Raw genomic sequence first — 17574 nt, forward strand, 5'->3', positions numbered from 1 at the left:
CTCTACCCGCAGCACCTACAATTTAGCCTCTGCACGCTGGTGCTGCAGTCATGCAAAAGGCTGTAATTGATGAGATCACAGGAGGGAAGGAGTCAGGGCCCCCTGATCATGTGACCCCTGACTCCTCCCCTCCTGTGACCTCATCACAGGTCCTGTAGTTGCTCCTCTCCTCATCTTTAGCGTCTTCAATCCGGATATCATGTGACCCTGGCTCCTCCCCTCCTATGACCTAACCACAGGTCCTATGCACATCAGCCCTTGTTTTATGCAGCACTCTGCTGTCTGTGCTGGCTGTCATCGTCCTGGATGAGGGAAGTTTATTTGTGGGGTCAGGGGGGTTTACAGGGTGTATGTAGCAGAGCCGCGAGTGTGTGAGGTGTACGGAGCAGAGCTGCAAATGTGCGAGGTGTACGGAGCAGAGATGTGTACGGAGTGGAGCTGTGTATGTACAGGGAGTGGAGCCGTGTGTGTGTAAGAGGTGTACGGAGCAGAGCCGCGAGTGTGTGAGGTACGGAGCGGAGCTGTGTGTGTACGAGTTGTAAGGAGCAGAGCCGTGTGTGTACGAGGTATAAGGAGCAGAGCCGCGTGTGTGCGAGGTGTAAGCAGCAAAGCTGCGTGTGTGCGAGGTGTAAGCAGCAAAGCTGCGTGTGTACGAGGTGTAAGGAGCAGAGCCGCGTGTGTATGAGTTGTAAGGAGCAGAGCCGCGTGTGTACGAGGTGTAAGGAGCAGAGCCGTGTGTGTAAGAGGACCGAGGTGCATGGAGCAGAGCCGCACGTGTACGAGGTGTACGGAGTGGAGCCGTGTGTGTGTACGGAGCAGAGTCTCGAGTGTGTGAGGTGTACGGAGCAGAGCCGCATGTGTACGAGGTGTAAGGAGCGGAGCCGCATGTGTACGAGTTGTAAGGAGCAGAGCTGCGTGTGTGCGAGGTGTACGGAGCGGAGCCGTGTGTGTGTGTGTACAAGGTGTACGGAGCGGAGCCACGCGTGTGGGAGGTGCATGGAGCAGAGCTGCACGTGTACGTTGTAGAGATGTGTACAGAGTGGAGCTGTGTGTGTACACGGAGTGGAGCCGTATGTGTGTACGAGGTATACGGAGCGGAGCCATGTGTGTGTATAAGGTATACGGAGCAGAGCCGCGAGTGTGTGAGGTGTACGAAGCGGAGCTGTGTGTGTACGAGGTGTAAGGAGCAGAGCCGCGTGTGTACGAGGTATAAGGAGCAGAGCCGCGTGTGTGCGAGGTGTAAGGAGCAGAGCTGCGTGTGTGCGAGGTGTAAGGAGCAGAGCCGTGTGTGTGCGAGGTGTAAGGAGCAGAGCCGCGAGTGTACGAGGTGTAAGGAGCAGAGCCGTGTGTGTAAGAGGACCGAGGTGCATGGAGCAGAGCCGCACATGTACGAGGTGTACGGAGTGGAGCCGTGTGTGTGTACGGAGCAGAGTCTAGAGTGTGTGAGGTGTACGGAGCGGAGCCACGTGTGTACGAGGTGTAAGGAGCGGAGCCGCATGTGTACGAGGTGTAAGGAGCAGAGCTGTGTGTGTGCGAGGTGTACGGAGCGGAGCCGTGTGTGTGTACAAGGTGTACGGAGCGGAGCCACGCGTGTGGGAGGTGCACGGAGCAGAGCTGCACGTGTACGTTGTAGAGATGTGTACGGAGTGGAGCTGTGTGTGTACACGGAGTGGAGCCGTGTGTGTGTACGAGGTACACGGAGCGGAGCCATGTGTGTGTATAAGGTATACGGAGCAGAGCCGCGAGTGTGTGAGGTGTATGAAGCGGAGCTGTGTGTGTACGAAGTGTAAGGAGCAGAGCCGCGTGTGTACGAGGTATAAGGAGCAGAGCCGCGTGTGTGCAAGGTGTAAGGAGCAGAGCCGCGAGTGTGTGAGGTGTACGAAGCGGAGCTGTGTGTGCGAGGTGTAATTAGCAGAGCCGTGTGTGTACGAGGACCGAGGTGCACGGAGCAGAGCTGCACATGTACGAGGTGTACGGAGCAGAGCCGCACATGTACGAGGTGTACGGAGTGGAGCCGTGTGTGTGTACGGAGCAGAGCCTCGAGTGTGTGAGGGGTACGGAGCAGAGCCGCGTGTGTACGAGGTGTACGGATCGGAGCCGCGTGTGTAAGAGGTGTAAGGAGCGGAGCCACATACGTAAGAGGCGTAAGGAGCGGAGCCGCGTGTGTACGAGGTGTAAGGAGCGGAGCCGCGTGTGTACGAGGTGTAAGGAGCGGAGCCGCATGTGTATGAGGTGTAAGGAGCAGAGCCGCATGTGTACGAGGTGTACGGAGCGGAGCCGTGTGTGTGTACAAGGTGTGCGGAGTGGAGCCACGCGTGTGGGAGGTGCATGGAGCAGAGCTGCCCGTGTACATTGTAGAGATGTGTATGGAGTGGAGCTGTGTGTGTACACGGAGCGGAGCCGCGTGTGTGTACGAGGTGTACGGAGCAAAGCTGCGAGTGAGTGGGGTGTGTGGAGCTGTGTGTGTTTGTGAGGTGTACGGAGCGGAGCCACGTGTGTGCGAGGTGTAAGGAGCAGAGCCGCATGTGTACGGAGCAGAGATGTGTACGGAACAGAGCCGTGTGTGTGTACAGAACGGAGCCGTGTGTGTATGAGGCATAAAAAGCGGAACCGTGTGTGTATGATGTATGCGGAGCCATACTTGTACAAGGTGTATGGTGCATTCATACCTCCCAGTGGGACAGTCCCAATTTTGAGAGAGATTCTGCCCCACTGCCCCAGCTGGGAGCTTACTTTTCCCGTGGACACAGGAGTACACGGCGGAGCCCCGAGGAGCACTTCTCACGTGACGTTCCACCGGAAGTGACGTGCTAGAAGCTGACTGGAAATGAGGTAATTTCGGGAGGAGATTGTGACGGAACCATGGAGGCACTTCAGGGAATGCTTCAGATCCATCACCGTGTCCTCCCCCAACAGCACGAACAGCAGGATCGCCATGGACTTGGGATGCCGGCCATGTGAGCGGATCATGATATGTCCTGCATCGGGAGGCTCAGGTGGGCACTACAGTGGGAGCCGGGCTTGTTATGAGCTCATTTTCTCCTTCACCTTTGATGTCCGATGAACTCCCTCTGCTGGTGAAAGGAGGTAGTGAAATTGATTTGGATGGGAAAAACCTATCATCTGAACAGGTGGAGTGTGATTGGACATCCGGAATCTCTGAGTGGATATAAGGCCGCCGACGCCCTGCTGGGTTGCTGGTGATCCTCTCTGCTCTGAGCTCTGGCCTCCAGTTTAGTCCTGTCTACTAAAGCTAAGTTTTTGCTCTGCTATTGTTCCATGAGATTTTGTCTGGTTTACTTAGTTTTTGTGTTCAGCCAGCCCTGGTTGGGACTGGCTGAACTCCATTTTTGTCTCTGATCAGTTGATCTCTTTGCTCTGTTTTCAGAATATACCTGAGTGCTGATATAGTGATTTTGAAGTCTAGTGACTTCAGGGCTTTTTCTATCAGACGTGTTGGACATTATTTTTGGCAGGGTTTTTGCGTGATTGCAGACAGTTGCTTTTCTTTCCTGTCCTATCTAGTTAGTGAGGGCCCCATCGTTTGCTCAGCCTGTCTTTCTGTCTGTGTTTGTGTTTTAATCTTTTTTCACCGTCAATACATGTTGGGGGCTGTCTATTGCTTTGGGGTCTGCTCTGGGGCAGTTTAGATTTCCCCTTTCTTTCTTTAGGTTTATTTAGTTCTCCGGCTGTGAACGAGGTGTCTAGGACCACCGTAGGAACACCCCACGGCTACTGTTAGTTGTTGTGAATAGGATCAGGGGTCTGCAATCCGCTAGCTACCAACCTCTCCGGTTTTCTGGACTTAGCTTGTATTTTTGTTTTTTCCTCCTCCGGTGACTCCTTCATAACACGGGCTGCTGTAGTATCTTTATAGAATCTTTCTTTCTCTCTCTGTTTCTTTCCTTCTCCTTTCTTTCTCTGTTATTTCTTTCTTTCCCCTCTTTCTTTCTCTCTCTCTTCTTTCTTTCCCCTCTTTCTTTCTCTCTCTGTTCTTTCTTTCTTTTTCTCTCTGTTCTTTCTTTCTTTTCCTCAGTACCAGTCAGTGTGCCCACAGTACCAGTTGAATAAGAGGGGTAGGAAACTAGGTGGCACTGGTCACATTGAGCCTCTCATACTTTTTACTGGTGTATAATCATGTGCCCTGAGCACCCCCATAAAGTGGGCCAGCACCAGACAACAGGGTACAAACAAATCACTATTACTATCAGTCCAAGTGGACAATTATATAGGTAAAGTTAATGATGTCCCTGTGCCAAGCACTGCAGAGGATCAGAATACACTGAGGAGACCAGAACAGCGGGGTTTGGGTAGAAGAATTATATGGGGCCCATTACACTGTATGAAGTAATATATGGTGCCCATTATGCTGTATGAAGTAATATATGGTGCCCATTATACTGTATGAAGTAATATATGGTGCCCATTATTCTGTATGCAGTAATATTTCGTGCCTATTATGCTGTACGAAGTAATATATGGGGCCCATTATGCTGTATGAAGTAATATATGGTGCCCATTATACTGTATTAAGTAATATATGGGGCCCATTATGCTGTATGAAATAATATTAGGGGCCCATTATACAGTATGAAATAACATATGGGGCCCATTATGCTGTATGAAGTCATATATGGGGCCCATTATGCTGTATGTAGTAATATATGGGGCCCATTATACTGTATGAAGTAATATATGGTGCCTATTATGCTGTATGAAGTAATATATGGGGCCCATTATACTGGATGAAGTAATATATTGTGCCCATTATACTGTATGAAGTCATATATGGGGCCCATTATACTGTATGAAGAAGTATATTGGGCCCATTATACTGTATGAAGTAATATATGGGCTCCATTATACTGTATGAAATAATATTTGGGGCCCAATATACTGTATGCAGTAATATATGGGGCCCATAATACTGTATGGAGCATTATGTGGGGATAGGGGATGACTTTCTGTTTGTTTTGGATCAGACCGCTGGGACCCCCATGATCCTGGGAAACGTAGCTTTGAAGAGCACCATGTAAATGGAGCTGTGGTCAGTCATACGCACTGTGGTGCCATTCACATGTGGCTCTTCAAATAACTCTTTTAAGAGAGTGATGATGGGACGACAAAGTATAGCAAAAATTCACTGATCGGGGTGATGAGTGCTATAGTTTGTGGGATTTGTGTGGCAGGGCTGCATTTTTGTCCCAGTCCGGCCCTGTGCCAGGCCTACCATTGCCACTATTGACCCTTGTTCTGGATACTTACGTGTTGTTCTTGTATGTGCGTGTGATGGCGCTGACATCCTTGTGTTTGGACACCTTTTTTTTCTATTTATCTAAATCAAAATGTCCACTATTGTACTCAGTTTTACAGCATAGATATGAAAATTTACTTTGTGTGTGGGGGCGGGGGGGGGGCGTCATTTTGCTGTTCGCCTCAGGCAGCAGATAGAGGCCAGAGGTGAACCTAGCCTATGTCTGGAGGAAAGAAGGTTTAAGCATACTCACAGACGTGGATTCTTTACTGTAAGAGCAGTGAGACTATGGAACTCTCTGCCATATGATGTTGTAATGAGTGATTCCCTACTAAAATTTAAGAAGGGCCTGGATGCCTTTCTTGAAAATTATAATATTACAGGGTATATACACTAGTTTCCTTAATATTGCGTTGATCCAGGGAGCTAGTCTGATTGCCGTATGTGGAGTCGGGAAGGAATTTTTTTCCCCAATGTGAAGCTTACTGTTTGCCACATGGGTTTTTTTTGCCTTCCTCTGGATCAACATGTTAGGGCAAGTTAGGATAGGATATGGGTTGAACTAGATGGACTTAAAGTCTTCCTTCAACCTTAATAACTATGTTACTATGTAGAGTGGGAAGAGGCTGGAGAATATGCCTGCATGCATTTCTGACTCACATATGGTTTCTGGAAATAAGTTTGTTGCAATATTATGCCACTTTTACAGATACACAAGAACAACTACCAAACCTAGATTTCTATTGAATATGATGTATCCCCTATCTCAGTCACAATGTGGGACAACCTGTCACAAGGGCCTCCAATAACAAATATTAGTTTGGAAGGACCACTCTAAATTCAAGATTTGTCCACTGCACAGTGTGCATAGGGTTTGTCAAAATTAGCCCTATGGGCTGAGTCATGTTGATGCAGCAAGCCACCATCCCAAGGGCCTCCAATCACAAATAGTAGTTAGGCTGGAGTAGGAATACGGTCCTAGTTTGTCCACTGCACAATGTGCATAAGGTTTGTCAAAATTAGCCATATGGGCTTAGTCATATTGTCGCAGCAAGCCACCATCCCAAGGGCCTCCAATCACAAATAGTACTTAGGCTGGACTAAGAATACTGTCCTGATTCTTCCACTGCACAATGTGCATAGGGTTTGTCAAAATTAGCTCTATGGACTGAGTCATGGTTGACGCAGGAAGCCACCATCCCTAGGGCCTCCAATCACAAATCATAGTTAGGCTGGAGTAGGAATATTGTCCTGGTTTGTCCAATGCGCAATGTGCGTAGGGTTTGTAAAAATTAGCCCTATGGTCTGAGTCATGGTTGACGAAGGAAGGAAACGGGTTTTTATGGGAAGGGGTTGACGTTGACAGCAGTAGCATGAATCAGCATTTTTGGTGAATTTAGGCTGACTTGCCGTCATCTGGAGGGATTGCAAACTGTGGAGATATCTAGTTCTTGTTGAATTTAATCAGAGTAAGTCTGTCTGCATTTTCCGTGGAGAGGCATGTGCGCCTATCAGTGATGATTGACCTAGAGGAACTGAAAACACGGCCTGACATCACACTAGCAGCCAGGCAGGCCAGCACCTCCAAGGCGTATAAGGATAGGTCAGACCAAGTGTTCAGCTTGGACACCCAATAATTAAAGGGAACTGAAGCGTCAGAGAGGACGCATGTATGGTCACTTAAATACCCCATGACCATGTTCTGCAACTTCTCCCTCCTTGGCATTGCTACAGGCACAGACAGCCCTTGCTGTTGTGCTGGTTTATTGAAAATTGCCCAATTTGTGCACATTTTCCCACCACCTCTGTTGGACCTGGTGTTTGTATCTCTCCCCATTATGCCTTGGTGTTGAAAACAGCCGCTACCTCTGCCACCAGCATTGTCTGAGGGTGATGTTTTCAGCAACTGATCAACAATGGCCCTCTTGAACGATTCCATTGTAAAACTCTTTGGTGACTCCAAAAGTAGAGAATAAAATTTCTCCTTGTACCATGGATCAAGAAAGGTGGCCAACCAGTATTGGCTGTTGGATAAAATGTGTATCACACGAGGGTCTTGCCACAGACACTTGTACATAAACTGTGCCATGTGAACCAAGCTGCAAAAAGGCAAATGTTCTGTGTTCCCAACAGTAGGAACAGTACCCATCCTCTCCTAATGCTGACTTGCCTTCTCCTCCTCCACCTCCTCCTCTCCAGCCCATCCAGGCTGCACAGACATGAAACTTGGGTTGGGTGTCCCCTCTGTTGGATTAGGAGTCCCCTTGGTAGCACAGAAAAACAAGGCCTCTCCCTCCTCATCCTCCTCATCACCTAATGTTGCCTAAGAATATTGGCTGGGCTGGGTAGTATCACCTATTGTGATATCTGGCTCCATACGAACATGCTGGGCACTCAAAGCTTCCTCTTTCAGATTATGCAGTGATTGTTTGAAGAGACACAGCAGCGGGAAGATTACGCTGATAATAGCCTGATCACCGCTTACAAGGTTGGTGCAGTACTCAAAGTTCTCAAGAACCTCACAAATGTAAGCGATCCACACCCATTCGACAGTTGTTATGTGTGGTGACTGACTCTCAGTCTGACAGGCATGTTGAAGCTGGTATTCAGCTACTGCCCTCTGCTGCTCACTAATCCTCGCCAGCATATGATAGGTTGAGTTCCACCTCATGTGCAGGTCACAAATGAGTTGGTGACTTGGCAAATTCAGGCACTTTTGCAGCGCTTTAAGACCAGGTTGGAGGTGCAGCGGGGAGAGCCACTGATCGATCTGTTATTTTAAAGCTTGCCACAGGTCTGATAATGTTTGAACTACTGCTTTGTTTAGGTCACTAACCGCATTTTTCAGTGGACTAATGTGGACAGCAGTAGACAGGCTGTGACCACAAAAACAGCGGGGAAAATGGTCTGGTGCGTGCTTATTTGCAAGCAGTAGGAAATGTTTGGACTACTGCTTTGTGTAGGGCACTAAACGCCTTTTTCAGTGGACTAAAGTGAACAGCAGAAGGCAGGCTGTGACCACAAAAACAGAGGGGAAAATGGCATGGTGTGTGCTTGGTAGCAGCAGTAGGAAATGTTTGGACTACTGCTTTGCGTAGAGCACTAAACACCTTTTTCAGTGGACTAATGTGGACAGCAAAAGGCAGGCTGTAACCAGAAAAACAGCGGGGAAAATGACCTGGTGCATGCTTGGTAGCATGCAGTAGGAAATGTTTGGATGACTGCTTTGCGTAAGGCACTAACCCAAAAACAGCAGGGAAAACAGACCAGTGCTTTAAAAAAAAGGCAGCACAAAATGTGTGCTGGAAATATACTGCTTTGCCTCTATCAAGAGCTGTTTTAATATGGACACTGTAAGAACACTTTAACCTCTCCCTACCTAATACACAATCTCTCCCTCCCTGTACTCTGACTTTGTTGTGTGTCTTCTGCTCTGAAAAGTGCTATTTTTTGGTGGTATTATGGAGCTAGTGATCGGCTCCTTTAAACTGTCCCTGCTCAAGTATCTATCTCTCCCTACTCTACACTGACCTAGTATACACTGCAGTAGCCCTGAAAAGGGCTTTTGTGTTATCAAGAGGCCTAAAGACTCTCCCTAGCAGCTGAGCGATCTCTCCCTAAGCTTGTAGATGCAATGTGCGCAAAATGGCGTCAGGGCTTAAATAGACCCTTATGACGCTATGCGGCCAGCCAATCACAGTAATGCCACAACAAAGATGTCTGTGGCATTACTGTGATTGGTTAAGAAGCCCAGCATGTTTAGTGGCTGCAAAGGAGGTGCCAAAAATGCAGTGCGGGACATGCGAATATAGCGAGGTAAGTACACAATTACGCTGCATGGAGGACTATGTGGGGCCCATTACGCTGCATGGAGGACTATGTGGGGCCCATTACGCTGCATGGAGGACTATGTGGAGCCCATTACACTGCATGGAGGACTATGTGGGGCCCATTATACTGCATGCAGGACTATATGGAGCCCATTACACTGGATGGAGGACTATGTGGGGCCCATTATACTGCATGGAGGACTATGTGGGGCCCATTACGCTGAATGGAAGACTATGTGGGGCCCATTACACTGCATGGATGACTATGTGGGGTCCTTTACAATGCATGGAGGACCACGTGGGGCCCATTACACTGCATGGAGGACTTTGTGGGGTCCATTATGCTGCATAGAGGACTATGTGGGGCCCATTACACTGCATGGAGGACTATGTGGGGTCCATTACACTGTATGGAGGACTTTTTGTGTCCATTATACTGTATGGAGGACTGTGTGGTGATTACAGTTGGAGAATCGTATGGTCTTATGGTGATAGGGTCACCATTCTTTGTTGGGAGGATTGAGGTAGTGGTGTAGAGTAGTGTCATCATACTGTGCGTGTGGAGGAATTCACTGTGGGGGTATCATACTGTGTTTAGGGGCATTTTTGTTTGCATCATACTTTATGTTTTATTCAATGTTTTTTATCATTTGTTATTATATAATTAAATTACACCATATTCTGTTTACTGCTCTTACATAACATATATTATTCCAATATAATTCCAAAAGTTAATAGTTTTATTTGTTAAGGAAAAACTTCAATTGTAGACCTTTTTTTTAACAAATATTAAGGTTGGCCCGCGACTTTGTCCAAGCTTTTAATTTTGGCCCTCTGTGTATTTGAAACTGACATTCCTCGCTTAAATGGTTATTCTGATCATGATTATGGGTTACAATTGGAAAGAGGTTGTAAAAACAACTTTGAAATTTTACTTTTGATTAAAAATCCTCTCCATTCTCAAGAACATATCTCCACTGTAATCGGTGGCTAGTATCGTAGGATTGAAGTGCATTGTTTACAAGTGCTTTGCCATTATAGACTCTACAGCGCGCTATGGTATGACTTGTTTTTTCTAAACTAAAACCTCAGGTTAAATTGCCATGTTGGTACTTTGTGATAAATAAGTGGGTTTTGGATTGCAGTTTGGGCACTCAGTCTCTAAAAGGTTCGCCATCACTGACATAGTCTGTCTCTTTCCTGGTTGCTTTTATTAGATCTACGTATACTAAAGATGATACATAGTTACGGTTGAAAAAAGACCTAGGTCCATCAAGTTCAACCTTTCTCCGCCAATTATACATTTTGTCACTAAATTATCTATAATCAATGTTATGTCTAGTGAGGAAATCATCGAGCACTTTCTTAAAAGCTGTCATAGTGTCTGCCATTACTACCTCTTGAGGTAGGGCATTCCACATTCTGACTGCTCTAACTGTAAAGAACCCTTTCCTATTTTGCTGTTGGAATCGCCTTTCTTCCATCCATGATGAGTGCCCCCTGGTCCTAAGTATCGTCCTAGCAAGGAAAAACTCATGTGCAAGTACACATACATGATACATTTGTTACTTCTTAGCCACAGTGGTCATTCTTTTAGAACACAACTTGATCCACTATATCAATATGAGATGTTTATACCGTATTTTCTATTGAGAATGAGTTCTCTCAGATTATATACATAAAATCTGTGGGATTATTAATTTTGTATATATTGTAAATATGTATATATTGTAATTTCGTACTCTTTATATATCTACATCTCTGGCACTCGTGCCATTTCTTTCCCTATTTTCCAGCCATTATTGTGACAAAAACACAGAAAGGGTCAAAACTTCTTAAAGGGAATCTGTCACATATTTTTAGCCCTATCAGCTGCCGGCACCGCCATCTGGGGCTTATCGACAGCATTTTTTAATGCTGTCGATAAGCCCCCGATGTAACCGGAAAGATAAGAAAAACGAGTTAGATTATACTTACCGGGGGGGCGTGGTCTGGTGCGGTGGGTGTCGCGGTCCCGTCCGGTGCCTCCCATCTTCTAGTGATGCCGCCCTCCTTCTTACTTCTGCCGCGGCTCCGGCACAGGCGCACTTTATCTGCCCTGTTGAGGGCAGAGTAAAGTACTGCAGTGCATAGGCGCCGGGAAAGGTCAGAAAGTTCCGGCGCCTGCGCACTACAGTACTTTACTCTGCCCTCAACAGGGCACATAAAGTAAGCCTGCACAGGAGCCGCATCAGAAGTAAGAATGAGGATGCATCGCTAAAAGATGGGAGGCGCCGGACCGGACCGCGACACCGATCGGACCGGACCCCCGGGTGAGTATAATCTAACTTGTTTTTCTTATCTTTCAGGTTACATCGGGGACTTATCTACAGCATTACAGAATGCTGTAGATAAGCCCCTGATTGCGGTGTCGGCAGCTGATAGGGCAAAAATGGGGTGTCAGATTCCCTTTAAGTTTATTGCTCACTTGCCAGCACCACTGACAGTTTTCTGCATGTTTGCCTTAAACACCAAATAAAGTATTTTGCTCTCTTAAACTCAAAGAGTGTGCGATGAGTTACTCAACCTATGCTTCTGGGGTGCACACCCTGTTTCACCAGAACCTCAATGCTTCGGCTGAGTGCATGCGAATCTTGCATCGTTCAACGCCTCCACCTTGTCTGTTCTTTGATCTGGGAGTACGTGAAAAGTGTAGCCCATCATGTGATAGCAGCAACAAAGGTGATGTCTCTTTGTTGAACCCAGGTTTCAGTGAGAGCTAGTAGGTTAAGAGTATGTGAAAGGAAGAAGCTGTGAATATAAGGAAGTATGTTATTCACTAACTGGGAGTTCGTGAGCACAGAGGCAAGAGAAGACATGCAATGAATTTTAATAAGATTATTAGGGTTCCTTTATGCAGCAGGCAACATTCCATCAAAATCTGTGCTTGATAAGCAAAATTGCAGTGTAAAGAAATGTATTCTCTGGGCAACATGAACCATGTGACAGGTCTCAGTTAAAGGTTAACATACTTGTTGAATGTGTATTTGTTTTTTTATTATATATGCAATTCTACTACTGGCATCCTAAACAGACAACCCTGTGTCCATGCTCACACTGGCCCACAGGGGAACAGGTGAATCTGTGGTGTCCCTGAGGCTTCAGTCGCCGCAGAGGTACTGCACCTTCTCCTAAGGTGTGGCATCCCACCATCCACGTAGGGTGGGAACTCTCTTCCACATTCCAACACCTGCACCCCACACACAGGATAGTTCAGCAGGGACCCATCCATGCTTTATGCTGGAAAGGTCATAGGGTGCCTTTAGTGGTCCCTGGCTTCGTAACACGAGAGGTGCTGGGGAGGCGGGTGGGGTTAGATATAAAAGAGAGGGAAGGTGTAGGATTTCAGGTCAGTCCGCAGAAGAAGGCAGACGGAGTAGGAGAGGACAGCCACTCGGTGAGGAGTGGGGATCCCTGGAAGAAGGGATGGGGGAAGGAGTGCTGCAGCTGCCCCAGTGAACTGGGCCAGCTGGTACGGGAAGGAAGAGAAGGAGAAAGAGACATAGACTGGAGACTACAGATTCCATAAGAGAGATAGAACAGATTGGAATGAAGGAGAATAGAAGGATGGTGGGAAGCAGGTTGAGAAAGAGAGAGAACCCTTCCAGTCCAGAGCGCAAAGGCCGGGGCCCGGTCCCCGAGGTTGATTGGATCTTTATGTCCGGCAACAGTCACCGGAGGAGTAGTGAGCCATTAACGCCTTACTCCCATCGTAGACTTGGGACACAACAGCAACTGGATAGTGAGCTGGGACGCAGAGAGGAGTCCCCGAAGCAGGCTACAGCTGTCTGTCATACAAGTAGAGACTAGGAACAACTAGAGAGAGGCATTCCAGGGTAACTAAGTACTGGAGTGCTTCGCACCTAAAGACGCATTGGAGGAGTCGTTCAGTAAGGTACATATTGGCGGAGTGTGGAGAGGAGAATCCTATCCTGCCTGGAGGTTGGCTGGGGCCCTGACCTGAAGAACACAGTGCGGAGGCAGGCAGTTGTGTGAACTGCAAACAGTGAGTAAAGCTTTGGAACCGCATACTCTGGTGTCCTCCAGCTATTCCAACACCGCTACACCTTGGTACCTGCACCTACACCAACTGCGCCTCCCCGCCATTACTTCATCTACACTGCCTTGGGACTACAGCTCCGCCTGTGGGGAGCTTTACCATCTAAGCTGCGCATACCATTAGTCCCAGAGGATCTGCCCGCAGCATCGGCCTAACATCACACTTGCCGAGCACCACAGGTGGCGTCACAAACTATTCTACCATTAACTACATCACCGGCATTGATATTGGGCGCCCAGGGCCACAGACCGGGTCTCCGCTGCTGTGACACATCCCCCTGACACCGGCCCGGTACCAAGTACCCCACAGCCCAGGGAGGGCGACCCAAATCCCCCTTTGGACCCCTGCGCAGAAGTCTGCCTCCAATCCCTAGGAACAGTAATTGGCCCAATACACTTGATTCACTATATACAGACAAAGGGAGCATCTGATCACTCAATTTACAAGCTACCATTTCTTTATTAAGTAGAAACATAGGTTAATTTGTGAATGATAGTAACATAATATGTTCATGTGTAAAGTGTCAAAGCGAGGTAGTCGTGGGAGACCTGCTGCTCCCACTCGCTCCGGCACTCTACAGACAACACGTGCAGGGCCGGCGTTAGGGGCAGGCAGACCAGGCAGCTGCCTAGGGCCCCTGCTCCCCCAGGGGCGCACAGCTAGCGGCACATCATGCAGCCGCTATGGGGCCCCTGTGAGGCAGGGGGGCCAGCCTGCCCCCAGCGCCGACTCCCCCCGCCACCACATTGTACTATACCGGCGACTGCTGGTATAGTTCAAAGCAATAATGGAGGAGAGAGCGTCAGCTGACGCTCCATCTGCCATCATTCCCCGGCCGCTCTGCCTCTCTGACACAGAGGGTGCGCGATGACGTCATCGCGCACTCGCTGTGTGCCGGCACAGCAGGAGACAGGAGCAGCCAGCAGCGCGGGCACGAGGAGAAGGTGAGAATAGTGGGGTTTTTTTAATATGTCATTGTGAGTACTGGACTGTGGGGCCATTCGGGGGAGGCGGCTATATGCTATGCTGGACTGTATACTGTGCTGGGCTATATACTATGGTGGGCTGTATACTATGGTGGGCTATATACTGTGCTGGGCTATATACTATGGTGGCCTGTATACTATGCTGGGCTATATACATGCTGGGCTATATACTGTGATGGGCTATATACTATGGTGGCATTGGTGGGCTATATACCATGCTGGGCTGTATACTGTGCTGGGCTATATACTATGGTGGGCTGTATACTATGCTGGGCTATATACTATGCTGGGCTGTATACTATGCTGGGCTTCACACTATGGTGGGCTGTATACTATGCTGGGCTATATACTGTGCTGGGCTATATACTATGGTGGGCTGTATACTATGCTGGGCTGTATACTATGCTGGGCTGTGTACTATGCTGGGCTATATACTATGGTGAGCTGTATACTATGCTGGGCTGTATACTGTGCTGGGCTATATACTATGGTGGGCTGTATACTATGGTGGCATTGGTGGGCTATATACCATGCTGGGCTGTATACTGTGCTGGGCTATATACTATGGTGGGCTGTATACTATGCTGGGCTATATACTGTGCTGGGCTGTATGCTGTGCTGGGCTGTATACTGTGCTGGGCTATATACTACGGTATGCCGGGCTGTACACTGTGCTCGGCTGTATACTATGCTGGGCTATATACTATGCTGGACTGTACACTAAGCTGGGCTATATACCCTGCTGGGCTATATACTATGCTGGGCTGTATACTGTACTGGGCTATATACAATGCTGGGCTATATACTATGCTGGGCTGTATACTGTGCGGGGCTATATACTATGCTGGGCTGTATACTGTGCTCGGCTATATACTATGCTGGGCTGTATACTAAGCTGGGCTATATACCATTGCTGGGCTGTATACTGTGCTGGGAAATATACTATGCTGTATACTGTGCTGGGCTATATACTATGCTGGGCTGTATACTGTGCTGGGCTATATACTGTGATTGGCTATATACTATGCTGGGCTCTATACTATGCTGGGCTATATACTGTGCTGGGCTATATACTATGCTGGGCTGTATACTATGCTGGGCTAAATACCATGTCGTGCTGCGCTATATACCATGCTGGGCTATATACCATGTGGTGCTGGGCTATATACCATGCTGGGCTATTTACCTTGTGGAGCTGGGCTATATACCATACTGGGCTATATACCATGGGGGTGCTGTACTATATACCGTGTGGTGCTGTGCTATATACCATGTGGGGTTGGGCTATATACCATGTGGTGCTGGGCTATATACTATGCGGCTGTGTTATATACCAAGAGGGTACATTTTAAATTAGAATCTATGGGGGAGGCTGTGTTATATAATATGGGGGGTTACATTATATTCTATGGGGAGGGGGGCTGTATTTTATTCTATTTGGGGCTACATTATATTTTATGGGGGGGCTGTATTATATTTATTATATTCTATGGGGGGTGATTTCATCATACTCTGTGGGGGCTACATTATACTATATGAGGAGGCTACATTGTATTCTATGGGGGGACTGCATTATAATCTGTGGGGGGCTAGATTATTTTGTATGGGGGCTTTATTATATTCTATGGGGGCTGCATTATACTATATGAGAAGGGATACATTGTATTCTATGGAGGGGCTACATTATACTCTATGAGGGGGTTGCCATATATTCTATGGAGGGGCTGCATTATATTCTATGGGGGGTTACATTATATTCTGTGGAGTGGCTGCATTATACTCTGAGGGGCAGCTGCATTGTGCTCAAAGAGGTGGCTGTATTATACTATAAGAGGGGGGCTGCATTATATTCTATGGGGTTACATTATATTGTATGGCCGGACTGCATTATACTCTGTGGGGTGGCTGCATTATGCTATATGTGGGCTGCATTATACTGTATCAAGGACTATGGGGAATACATTATATGAAGAACTATGGTGTGCATTATACAATAGGAAGTGAATTGTAGTACATGGATGACTATGGTGGTGCATTATTCTATATGGAGCACTATGAGGAGTGTATTATACTATATGGAGGACTGAGCAGTGTATTTTAATATATGGAGGACTATGGGGAGTGTATAATACTATATGGAGAACTGAGTGTATTTTAATGGAGGGCTATGAGGAGTGTATTATACTATATTGAGGACTATGGGGAGTGTGTTATACTATATGGAGGACTGAGGAGTGCATAATACTATATGGAGAACTGAGTGTATTTTAATGGAGCGCTATGAGGAGTGTATTATACTATATTGAGGACTATGGGGAGTGTAATATACTATATGGAGGACTGAGGAGTGTATTATACTATATGGAGGACTGTGGGGTACATTATATTATATGGAGGACTATAGGGAGTGTATTATACAATATGGAGGACTATAGGGAGTGTATTATACAATATGGAGGACTATGGGGAGTGTATTATACAATATGGAGGGCTGAGGAGTGTATTATACTATATGGAGGACTATGGGGCACATTATATGGAGGACCATGGGGTGTAAACTGTAGATGTGCTGCTGATAACATGATACTGTATGATGATCTGTTAGTGATCCATTAGTGATGGTTCTGTTCCCATCATTCTTTCTTAGACGGTGGAAAGAGGCCAGGAAACAAGAGTTGAACGACTTCAATATTGTCGATCACACTCATTTAGCGGCCTGAACTCAGTGCATGTAAATACAACTGAAATGCTTCTGTGTGATGTGCAATATGTTAGCTTTTGGGGCCCAATTTTATTCTTTGCCTAGGGCCCCACTTTGCCTAAAACCGTCCCTAACCGGCCCTGAACACGTGTCCCCGTCCTGGTGTGCTGCTGTGTGTTGGGTGCATCACACTTAATTCTGGCCCGCAGGACTCATTTGACTCTAGCTTTCCCTCTTCTGAAACCTTGGCTGCAATCAATAAACAGTAGCAATCAAGACACAACTTCAGTCCTGGTTCTTGGTGTGGGTAGAGTATCCCTCCTGCTAACTTCTCTAGCACTAGGAATTCTTCTCCACCGTGAGCAGTGCACCTGGACTGCATCACCTCCAACCTCTTAAGGCCCTTTTACATTTAGCGATGTACCAGCGATCCCGACCACGATACGACCCGGTCAGGATTGCTTGTGCATCGCTAAATGGTCGCTAGTGAGCTGCCACACAGGCAGATCTCACAGCGATGCAGCAGCGATACAGCGGACAATACTTACCTTTCAGACGCAGCGATCCTGACGTCCTCCCGTCCGCGTCCACACGTCGCTCGTCGGCGCCACAGGAAGCGCCCGACGAGAGATGGAGCCGGCCGATCTCACGCGATCAGCGATGGACAGCGGGGAGCCGGTCGGAGGTAAGTATCACACATAGTG

General features: G+C 47.6%; 1 protein-coding gene across 1 annotated transcript in view; it reads left to right on the plus strand.

Annotated features, from left to right (window-relative positions):
• Positions 1 to 17574, plus strand: part of CACNA1S (calcium voltage-gated channel subunit alpha1 S) — a 387018-nt gene that overhangs the window by 231013 nt on the left and 138431 nt on the right. The gene's annotated exons all lie outside the window — the stretch shown is intronic.

The sequence above is a fragment of the Dendrobates tinctorius genome, unplaced genomic scaffold (assembly GCF_039654945.1).
Source record: "Dendrobates tinctorius isolate UK_male_01 unplaced genomic scaffold, ASM3965494v1 ptg000011l, whole genome shotgun sequence".
Lineage (NCBI taxonomy): Eukaryota > Metazoa > Chordata > Amphibia > Anura > Dendrobatidae > Dendrobates > Dendrobates tinctorius.